We start from the raw sequence: 12,519 nt of genomic DNA, 5'->3' as shown, positions 1-12,519 counted from the left end.
TGTTGTGTAGAAATCCTGTATTCTATGCATGATTTTTCTGTAAACCCACAATGTCTCGAATAAAGGAAAGAATAAAAAGTTGTCAGGTTTGCCAAAGGAAGAGATGTTCATTTGGTACAAAATCTACATTTTTCTGTAGCACACTGAATAATTTAACTTTTAGGGTCAGTTTATTCAAACACCATAATTACATGGAACTTTGAATAGGGGGTGAGATCTGGTTGGTTTGTACAGATTAGTGTGAAGCCTCAATACATCCTAGAGTAATTTGGATAGAAAATAAAAATGTGTTTGCAAAGCCCCCTTGAGGGACTGGGGGAAAATATGGAAATATTAAATTTCCCCACCTGGAGAATTATTGATATTCTCACAAGCATTGGGGCTACCAATTTAGAAGGCCAAGCCCTTGATCTTGGGACTTTCCCTTACAAAGCTTGTTACTGCAAAGGAGAGGCTAAGCCTACTTATAATTGTGCCTAAGAGTCACCCCCAGAGAACCTCTTTTGTTGCTTAGACATGGCTTCTCTCTCTAAGCCAACTCTGCAGGTAAAATCACTGTCCTATCCCCTACATGGGACATGACTCCCAGGAGTTTAAATCTCCCTGGCAACATGGGACATGACTTCCGGGGATGAGCCTGGTCCTGGCATCATGGGATTGAGAAAGCCTTCTTACAAAAAGGGGGAAGAGAAATGAAACAAAATAAAGGTTTGGTGGCTGAGAGATTCCAAATGAACTAGAGAGATCACTCTGGAAGTTATTCTTATGTGTTAAATAGATATCCCTTCACAGTTTTTAGTGTATTGGAATAGCTAGAAGGAAATACCTAAAATTATTGTACTGCAACCCAGTAGCCTTGATTCTTGAAGATGACTGCATAGCTATATAGCTTACATGGTGTGACTGTGTGTGCCGGTTTCGATATATTATGTCCCCCAAAAGCCATGTTTTAATCCAATCTTGAGGGATATTTGCATTAGATCCCCTTTATAAAAAAAGAGCCAATCCATTTCTGGTATCTTGCATAACAGCAGCTTTAGCAAACTGGAACAGATTATGGTACCAGAGAAGTGGGGTGCTCCTGAGTTTGCAAATACCGAACATGTTCGAATGGCTTTTTAAATGGATAGGGGAAGAACTATGAGGAGCTTGATGGAACAGGCCTAGACTGCTTTGAAGAGACTGTTGGTAGAAATATGAACTCTAAAGATACTTCTGATGAGGGCTTAAACAGAATGTGTTGTTGCAAACTGGAAAAGGCAATCCTTGTTTTAACATGGCAGAGAATTTGGCAAAATTGAGTCCTGATGTCAGATGGAAAAGGCAATCCTTGTTTTAACATGGCAGAGAATTTGGCAAAATTGAGTCCTGATGTCAGATGGAAGACAGAATTTGAAATTGATGAGCTGGGATACTTAGCTGAAGAGATCTCCAAAGTAAGTGTGGAAAATGCAGCCTGGCTTCTCCTTGCAGCTTATAGTAAAATGCAACAGGAAAGAGATAAGCTGAGAACTGAACTCTTAGGTACAAAGGAACCAGAAATTGATGGTATGGAAAACTCTGGGATTCCAGAAAGTGAAACCAGAGGCTACAGCCCCACATGAGGATTTAACAAAACCTGGAACCAGCCATCCATTTCACTACAAGCCAGGATTGGAGATGGAGTTATCCAGAAAGGATTTGTGGAAAGTCCTATTGTCTGATGGTTTTGACCCCTGTAAGCTGCATGCCAAGCCAACACTTTTTTTTTTTTTTTTGCAAGATCTGTATGGATGGAACCATTGCCTGTCTTGACTAGAGAGGACAGAGAAGGGACAAGTTGAGAGAAGGATGATTTCAAAGGCAGAAACATAGAAGCTAAGGTCTGGAGCCAAGAAATCTTGGGCGAGGAGAGCAGAGCAACCCATGCACATGGAAAGGGTGAGATTGCCCCAGAGGCAGAGGGTGGGCCTTTCACCTCGAGGCTCAGGAAGAGTGCTGTCACCCCAGGCCTCAGAGAGGGTGGAGCACATTCCCTGGGGATTGGGAAGAGCCTGGCCACCTGCACACTGTTGAGAGAGGGGAGAGCCATTGTCCCAGAGATGCAGAGTCTGGGTGGCACCCTGATTCTTGAGGAGTGTGCAGCCAAGAAGGTGGTCTCCCCAGTGTGTGGATATGTTGGAGCACTTACTTCCCCAGCATTTAGGGAGAGCAAGGCTTTTGCATAAGCCTTTGGAAAGTGTGGGACTGTCCCTCTCTCAAGCCTCAAGGATAAAATGTCATTCTATAAATGCCTTTCAAGCCTTGAAATCTAATGGAGTTTGCCCTGCAGGTTTTAGAAACTGTTTTGGTCCCATGAACTCTGTTTTCCTTTCAGTTTCTCCCTATGGCAATTGGAACATTTGTCCTATGACTGTCCCCTCCTTTGAATACTGGCAGCAGATAACTTGTTCTAAGTTTTACAGGGTCACAAAATTCTAGCTAGAGGGGAATTTTGCCCTAAGACAGATGATGCCTGTGACTGATTTTGATAAGATCTTGTACATACCTATTGTTACTGAAATGATTTAAGCTTTTGTGATATTGTGACGGAATGAATGTATTTTGTATATTGAAAGAACATGTCTTTTTGAGGTCCAGGGGTTGGAATGTGCCAGTTTGGATATATTATGTCCCCCCAAAAGCCATGTTTTAATTCAATCTTGTGAGATATTTGGATTAGGTTGTTTCTATAGAGATGTGACTCACCCTACTATAGGTGATACTTTTTATTAGATTATTTCCATGCTGGTATGGCCCTGTCCATTCATGGTAGGTCTTGATTAGTTTACTGGAGTCCTTTAAAAAGAGCTGACACAGACCCAGATGCTTGCTGACACTAAGAGATGCTTGGAGATGTGGATGGAAGGATGTTTGGAGATGCTAAGTTAAGACAAAAGCCCAGTGTGCTAGTTTGAATGTATTACGTCCCCCAAAATGCTGTGTTCTTGGAAGCAATCTTGTGAGGGTGGATGTATTAGTGTTGATTAGGTTGGAATCCTTTGATTGTTTCCATGGGATGTGACTCAATCAACTGTGGGTGAGAACTTTGATTGGATAATTTCCATGGAGATGTTACCTCACATATTCAGGGTGGGTCTTAATTGAATCACTGGAGTCCTATAAAAAAGTTCACAGACAGAAGGAGGTTGTGCACCCAAGAAAGACACTTTGAAGAACTTACAGAGGCTGAGAGAGAAGCTGAACACAACCTGGGATCAGCAGTTGCCAGCTAACAGACGTTTTCTGGATGCCATTGACCTTCCTTCGGTGAAGGTATACTTGTGTTGATGCCTTCATTTGGACATTTTAATGGCCTTCAGACTGTAAATTTGTAACCAAATAAACCCCTTTTATACAAGCCAATCCATTTCTGTATTTTGCATAACAGCAGCATTAGCAAACCAGAACACCCAGAGACATTTTAGAGAATGCTACTGGAATCAGAAGCTGAAAGCAGCACAACCCAGGAGAATAGGACCAGCAGATGCCAGCCACGTGCCTTCCCAGCTAACAGAGGTGTTCTGGATGCCATTAGCCATTCTTCAGTGAAGCTATCCTCTCGTTGACGCCTTAGTTTGGACACTTTCATGACTATAGATCTGTAAATTTGTACCCCAAAAAATCACCTTTATAAAAGCCAATCCATTTCTGGTATTTTGCATAATAGCAGCATTAGGAAACCAGAACACTGTATGACTGTGAAAACCTTGTGGCTCATACTCCCTTTATCCAGTGTATGGACAGATGAGTAGAAAAATAGGGACAAAAATTAAATGAATAAGAAGGGGGATGGGATATTTGGGGTGTTCTTTTTACTTTTATTTTTATTCTTATTTTAATTATTTATTTTCTTGGAGCAATGAAAATGTCCAAAAATTGATTGTAATGATGAATGCACAACTATATGATCGTACTGTAAACAACTAACTGATTGTACACTTTGGAAGATTGTATGGTATGTGAATAGATCTCAATAAAATTTGAATTTTAAAAAAAGTTGTCAGGTTTGAACGTTATGTTTAAATAGGAAAATGGGTCACTGTGAACAATATTTGGTTCCCTATTAACCAAAGTGAAAATAGAAGAGTAAAATAGGAGTTAACATAATGGTAAGGAAAAGACAATTCCTTTAAAAGTGAGAAGACTTGTCTTCTAAAATAATATAGGATGATAACATCAATGAGGATGTTATTTTGGTATAACATAGAGTCTTTGTTTTTTTCTTAAACCACAAAGGATATGTAAGGTCAACATAACATACAAGCAGTTATTCTGATAAAATACACTCTGCCTTTTATATTGATTGTTCAGGGAAAAAACCTTACAACATTTTACTAAGAACAGAACAACAATTTAAGAAAACTTCATCACTTTAACAGAGAGAAAACAAATCTATTTTTGCATCACCATACTAGTTGATCGATAAGCTTATCAAATCTTAGCATTGACAGTAATAGATAAAATTCATTTCCACAAACTATCTGTAATATTTTATATTCATTTAGGCTTTGTCTTATATATTCTTGCTTTACATTCTGCAAAAACCAATCACACCTTAGGACAGTACCAGTCTTTGTCATCTATCTTTCCGCTGGTGTCCTACATCTTACAGTCTCTATGTGATACCTATCAAAAGTGGTGGGTTCTTTGCCCAATGCACTCAAATGACCAATTCCTGATACACCAGGGATTCAAAGAGAGAAAGAGTTTATTGTTAGGCACAAAGCAGATCAGATGACATATTGGCCTAAAAATCTATCTCCCCAAACTTCAGTAATTCTGATAGTTTTATAGTATCAAAAGAAGGGCAGGTTTTAGGATAATGAGCACAGTGTTTCTGGGTGATATAATTTGAGGTGACCTAATTATTGAGCATGTGCAGATTGATTAAATGCTTAGTCACAGAGAGTATGTAAGAAAATGGCAGCCTTAATATGATGATGTCATTTATAGGCTAAAATTTGCTACTACACATATCAGGCAAACCTATTTTGGTTAGAACCAGCTTTAGTTATCAAGATAACTTTGAAATTGGGGTGGTTTAGTTCTGGGCTGACCCAAGATCCTTCATTAATAAACATTAGGGGCTGTCTTTAGTGATCATAAGACTCAAAAGTTGAAAAGTCAGATAAAATGGGTACTAATGAGGTTCAGTCACAAGGTTTTCACAATCATAATGGCACAAAATAAAGGGTAGACAATCATTATCAGAGATCAAGGCACTGGATCACAGTTCAGAGATCTGATGTACTTCAAATATATATAACATATAATACTCTAATATACCAGAAAGTAAAGAAGGAATATCTATACAATGATTTGGCAATCATAATCATCCCTTAAATCCTAACTTCTCAGTTACAGCTTCTCCCTCTCATTTAATAATTCTCTCAATGTTGAGGAAAATCTGGGCAATGACCATTCTAACTACTTCATGCTGAAAAAGGGTGTTGACATTATGAGGCAGAGGGATGAAACTGGTTGTTGTTCTTGGAGAGACCAGTACTTCTGGGTTTCAGGTCTTATCTGGCATAGGAACAATCTGAAAAATAAACTGAGTAAGTAAAACCTTTATAGAGCCCAGGGTATTCTTTAGGGTTTTCCAGTACTCTGTTGGTTGGGGCTTGCCTTACTGTGGCAGTTTGCAATATCCAGCTGAAACCTGCATAAGAGTAACATCCAGAATGACCTCTCGACTCTATGTGAAATCTCTTAGCCACTGAAACTTTATTTTCTTCTCACCCTTTTTGTCAACCAGTCCCACAATGCCAGGGCAAGGCTCATCCTTGGGGAGTCATATCCCATGTAGGGGGGAAGGTAGTGAGTTTATTCACAGAGTTTGGGTTAGAGAGAGACTACATCTGAACAACAAAAGAGATTCTCTGAAAGTGACTCTTAGGTATTAATTAGAAGTAGCTTAGCTTTGTCATTACAGAAATAAGTTTCATAAGGGTAAGCCTCAAAATCAAGAGTTTGGCTTATCAAATTTGGAGCCCCAATTGCTTAAGAGAATAGCAGGAATTCTCCAGGTGGGGAAGTTTAATAGTTTCACATATTTTATCCAGTCCCTCAAGGGACTTTGTAAATACTTTTTCATTTTCTGCCCAGAATACTCTGAAATGCTTCAGGGTATTGCATTAACCTGTACAAAGAATATCAAGATTTTATTCCATATTCTAGACTCCATGTTGAATAAAATAGAATTAGGTTATTTAAATAAACTGACCAGACAGGTTAAATTAGATAGCATGCTACAGAAAATTTAAATTTTGGACAAAAGAAACATCTCTTCCTTTGGTCTTACTCAGAAGTTAAAGTTTTAAAATACAGACAATATCATCCTTTACTTTGTATTCTGATTTACTTTAGTCTTAACCAGATCAGCTTCATTCACATCTCTAATTGAAGTCCAGTCTCTTTTTCAGCTTCTTTAACAGTTGCTCTATGGAGTAATGCTGACTTTCAGAGCTGGAGAACTCTAACTCTGAGTCCCAGGCATCACACAGATACATAAAATTCCAGGGAACTACCAGGTTATACACAAAGAGCAAAGCACTCAGAACTTAGAAATAACAGTTAAAGCTCAAGAATAAATGTGCCTGCCCTAAGAGCTTATAATCTAGGCCTTAATTTTTTATAAGCATTTTTAAATGAAGCTACTTTCAGAAACAAAAACATTTGACAGTTGTCTTATATTGTGGTCATCACCCACAAACCATAGCAGAAGTTTTGTCCTGTTTCCTCTTTACACATTTACAAGGTTATGTTATTTAACAAGTAAAGCATAATTTATATATTTGCCTTGCTTCTCTTTTTTATATATGTATATGTATGTTTGTATATATATATATTTTTTTCTTTATTTTATTCATCATCTGCCCATACACTGGATAAAGGGAGTGTCAGTCACAAGGTTTTCACAATTGCATGGTCACACAATAAAAGCTATATAGTTATACAATCATCATCAAGAGTCAACTCTACTGGATTACAGTTCAGCAGATTCTGGTATTTCCTTCTAGCTATTCTAATACACTAGAAACTAAAAAGGAATAACCATATAATGAATAAGAACAACCTCCAGAATGACCTCCCAACTCTATTTGAAATCTCTTAGCCACTGAAACTTTATTTTGTTTCATTTCTTTTCCACTTTTTGGTCAAGAAGGCATTCTCAATCCCATGATGCCAGGGCCAGGCTCATCCTTGGGAGTCATGTCCCACATTGCCAGGGAGACTTATACCCCTGGGAATCATGTCCCATGTAGGGGGGAGGGTAGTGAGTTTATTTGCAGAGTTGTCTGAGAGAGGCCAAATCTATTGCTTCTCTTTTAAAGTCCCTCTTTGTTGAAGACGAAGTTCTGACCCATAGCTGACCACATATACTTTTAGAGAAGCATTACAGTAAAGTAGTATAGCTGACAAGTAAATCTGGTTGTTTCCATGATCTGTAACCTTTTGCTAAGAATAGGTAAAACCATGACTATCAATATCATACTATTGTCTAACATCGTGCAAATCAGTATCAAGATATAACATGGACAATGAGAACATTGTGAAGTCTTTAGGAATTTTATACAATCTCTAAATATACAAATAACATTTCACCCACACAAATTTAGTCAACAGAACAATAGAAAATCCCTTTTACTTAAAGTAATACTTCCCAAACACTTCTTATGCAATATGTTAAACTATTTTAGCACCTAATTTTTACAAGGTGAAAGAATAAATCCTTTACAACAGTTTTCTTTTAAAAATGAGAAGTCTTGCCTTATTATTCTGATAAGATATAGACTCTTTGTCTTCTAGACAGAGTACTTAGATGGTTAAGAAAAACTTTTTATAACCTTTCGTTAAGAGCAGACCAACAATCCACATTCCAGAGGGAAAACTAAATTCCAGTTTTGCGTGAATACAAAACTGACACAAGAGCTCTTTTAAAAAAATATAAACAGGCCTATCAAATTTTGGTCATTATTGATTATCACAGAATTCACTTTCGCAAATCTTCTACAACTTTTCATATCCATTCAGGTCTTGTTTTACATTCGTTTTACTTTAGGACAAAACCATACTCTCTTAGACAAGCTTATCAAACTTTTTTTTCAGCATTGACTACAATAAATAAAGTTAACTTTCACAAATCTTCTACAGCTTTCCATATCCACTCAGGTCTTGTAGTCACCAATGACTACAACAAAGAAAATTCACTTTCACAAACTTTTTACAACAAACAGTTCACCTTAATCAGAAAATATGATCATCTTAGCATGGAGAATAGTAAAAACACTATCCATCACACCTATAGTCTTTTTTAAATTTAGATTGCGTATGTGCCAGTTTGAATGTATTATGTCCCCCAGAAAAAGCCATTTTCTTTGAGGCGGTCTTATGGGGCAGATGTTTTGGTGCTGATTAGATTTGCATGTAAATGCACCCCACCCAACTGTAGATGATAACACTGATGAGATATTTCCATGGAGGCATGGCCCCACCCATTCAGGGTGGGCCTTGATCAGTGGAGACATATAAATGGGCAGACAAACAGAAGGAACTCAGTGCAGCTGTGAGTGACATTTTGAAGAGGAGCAACAGCCAAGAGGGACACTTTGAAGATGCACAGAAGCTGAGAGAGGAGCTGCAGATGAGAGACAGTTTGGAGATGGCCGTCGAAAGCTGACTCTTGCTCCAGAGAAGGTAAGAGAGGAAAAATGCCCCAAGAGCAACTGAGAGTGACATTTTTGAGGAACTGCAGCCTAGAAAGGAATGTCCTGGGAGAAAGCCATTTGAAACCAGATCCTGGAGCAGATGCCAGCCACATGCCTTCCCAGCTAACAGAGGTTTTCTGGACACCATTGGCCATTCTCCAGTAAAGGTACCCGATTGCTGATGTGTTACATTGGACACTTTATGGCTTTAATACTGTAACTGTGTAACCAAATAAACCCCCTTTTATAAAAGCCAATCCATCTCTGGTATTTTGCACTCTGGCAGCATTAGCAAACTAGAACAGCATACAAGTAGAAATAAATTTGATAACAAATTTACAAAGCCCTTTGAACATGCATACTACCCTCCAAAAACAGTATTCATGAAAGGGAAAAGTGAAAGAGATATTACAAAATAATGGAAGAAGAAAAAATTTATGATTGGTTTTGGAATACAGCCAGGTATTTATATACTTTAAACTCACAACATACAAATGATTACTTCACAATATGCCTAAAATCTCTCAGTCCAATCCAACACTGCCTTCAAAGGTCAGAAGAGCCTAAATTTGAAATTAAGAGACTTGTATCCAGAAAAAAACGCAACTTTTCCTCAACATTATTCCCAACTACTAAATAATAACAAGAATATGCTAGTTCACAAAATTAAATTATGGCTTCTAAAAAAACTACTTCAGAGCTCTACCTATTCAAATGCAACCCTCTTATTCTAAGATCTTACAAGTGTCATCTCTTCTATAAGGTCTTTCCCTAGTTCATTCTTTATCTGCTTTTTAAAAATTCTTCCAGTATTTTTACTCCTTTATTAAGATAATTGGAGGGTATTTTAAATACCACTGTCTTATACTATGCCCTGGCACAAGTATATTCCAACTAGAATATAAACTCCTTGAAGCTAAGAATTAAGTCTTTCCCATTCATGATAACACTTATGTTCTAGTTTTCTAATGCTGCCAGAATGCAAGACACCAGAGATAGATTGGCTTTTATAAAAGGGGGTTTATTTGGTTACACACTTACGGTCTTAAGGCCATAAAGTGTCCAAGGTAACATAGCAGCAATTGGATACCTTCACTGGAGGATGGCCAATGGTATCTGGAAAACCTCTGATAGATGGGAAGGCACTTGGCTGGCATCTGCTCCAAAGTTCTGTTTTCAAAATGGCTTTCTCCCAGGATGTTCCTCTCTAGGCTGCAGTTCCTCAAAAATGTCACTCTTCGTTGCACTTGGGGTATTTGTCCTCTCTTAGCTTCTCCGGAGCAAGAGTCTGCTTTCAACGGCCATCTTCAAAATGACTCATCTGCAGCTCCTGTGCTTTCTTCAAAGTGTCCCTCTTGGCTGTAGCAAGCCTGCTCCTTCTGTCTGAGCTTATATACTGCTCCAGCAATCAAGGCCCATGCTGAATGGGCAGGGCCACACCTCCATGGAAATTATCTCATCAGAGTTATCACCTACAGTTGGGCGGGGCACATCGCCATGGAAACACTCAAAGGATTCCAATCTAATCAGCACCAAAATGTCTATCCCACAAGAGTGCATCAAAGAATGTGGCTTTTTTTTGGAGGACATAATACATTCAAACTGGCACATTCCACCTTCTGGACCCCAGAAAAACATACTCTTTCCAAATACAAAATACATTCATCCCACAACAATAGCACAGAAACTTAAATCATTTCAGTAACAATAGTTAAGTATAAGATCCCATCAAAATCAATTATAGGTGTGGTAGGTCCTAAGGCATAATTCTCCTTTAGCTGTGGATCTGTGAACTTAGAACAACTTATGTGCTTCCAATATACAAAGGAGGGACATTCATAGGATAAACATTTCCATTGCCATAAGGAGAAACAGTAAGGACAACAGGGTTAACAGGACCAAAACAGTTCCCAAAACCTGCAGGACAAACTCCATTAGATATCAAAGTCTGAGAGTCATTAACAGAACGATGTTGCATCCTTGGGGCTTGAGAGAGCGGGAGTCTAACCCTTCCTAAGGGCCTTTGTGGCAGCCCTTTCCTCTCCAAACACTTGGGTGAGTGCTCCAACATATCCACACATTCGGGAGACCACCTTCTCGGTCCCACCCTCCTCAAACATCGGGGCAGCACCCGGATTCCCTTCCACCTCCGGGGCACATGCTCAACCCCTTCAGAACAGTGTGGTGGCAGCCAGGCTCTCCCCAATTCCCTGGGAATGTGCTCCACCCTCTTTGGGTCCTGGGGTGGAAAAACTCTTCTGGAGCATCAAGGCAGAAGGCCTACCCTCGACCTCCGGGGCAAACTCACTCTTTCCATGCAAGTGGGCCACTCCGCTCTCCCAACCCAAGACCTCTTGACTCCAGACCTCAACCTCCATGGCTCTGTCCTTGAAGAAATTTTTCCTTGAATTTGTTCCTTGTCTGTCTCCTCCAGTCCTAACCAGCAGCGTCTCTGTCTATAAAGATCTCACAAAAATTCGGTTGGCTTCACATGAAGTACGCAGGGGTCAAAGCCGGCAGACAATAGGATTTTCCACAAATCCTTTCTGCTTAACTCCTTCTCCAATCTTGGCTTGTATTGAAATGGTGGCTGAGTTCCATGTTTGCCTTGTGTGGGGCTGTAGCTTCTGGGGTTTCACTCCCTGGAAGCCCAGAGTTTTTCAGGCCATCAATTTCTGGTTTCTTTGAAACCAAGAGTTCATTTCTCAGCTTATCTCTGTCCTCTCGCGTTTTACTGTAAACTGCAAGTAAAAGCCAGGCTACTTCTCTGTTTTGCTTGGAGACCTCATCAGCTAAATATTCCAGGTTGTCGCTTTCAAATTCTGCCTTCCATCCAATTCCAGGACTCAATTTTGCCAAATTCACTGCCACTTTAAAACAAGGATCACCTTTCTTCCAGTTTGCAACATCACATTCATCATGTCTGCTCAAGACCTCATCAGAAGTATCTTTACAGTCCATATTTCCACAGTCTCTTCAAAGCAGTTTAGGCCTTTTCTATAAAGCTCCTCACAATTCTTCCAGAATCTTCCCCTTATCCATTTAAAAAGCCACTCCAACATGTTTGGTATTTGCAAACTCAGCAGCAAAAGCACCCCACTTCTCTGGTACCAAAATCTGTTCTAGTTTGCTAATGCTGCTAGAATGCAAAACACCAGAGATGGATTGGCTTTTATAATAGGGGGTTTATTTGGTTACACACTTATGGTCTTAAGGCCATAAAGTGTCCAAGGTAACACATCAGCAATCGGATACCTTCACAGGAGGATGGCCAATGGTGTCCAGAAAACCTCTGTTAGCTGGGAAGGCATGTGGCTGGTGTCTGCTCCAAAGTTCTGGTTTCAAAATGGCATTCTCCCAGAACATTCCTCTCTAGGCTGCAGTTCCTCAAAAATGTCACTCTTAGTTGCACTTGGGATATTTGTCCTCTCTCAGCTTCTCTGGAACAAGAGTATTCTTTCAACGGCCATCTTCAAACTGTCTCTCATCTGCAGCTCCTGTGCGTTCTTCAAAGTGTCCCTCTTGGCTGTAGCAAGCTTGATCCTTCTGTCTGAGCTTATATACTGCTCCAGGAATCAAGGCCCATGCTGAATGGGCAGTGCCACACCTCCATAGAAATTATCTCATCAGAGTTATCACCTACAGTTGGGTGGGGCACATCGCCATGGAAAAACTCAAAGGATTCCAATCTAATCAGCACCAAAACATCTGTCCCACAAGAGTACATCAAAGAATATGGCTTTTTCTGGGGGAGATAATACATTCAAACTGGCACAACATACTAACC

Source organism: Choloepus didactylus, chromosome 7, assembly GCF_015220235.1.
Source record: "Choloepus didactylus isolate mChoDid1 chromosome 7, mChoDid1.pri, whole genome shotgun sequence".
Classification (NCBI taxonomy): domain Eukaryota; kingdom Metazoa; phylum Chordata; class Mammalia; order Pilosa; family Megalonychidae; genus Choloepus; species Choloepus didactylus.
The sequence above is the reverse complement of the archived record's forward strand: the minus strand, read 5'-3'. Positions refer to the sequence as shown.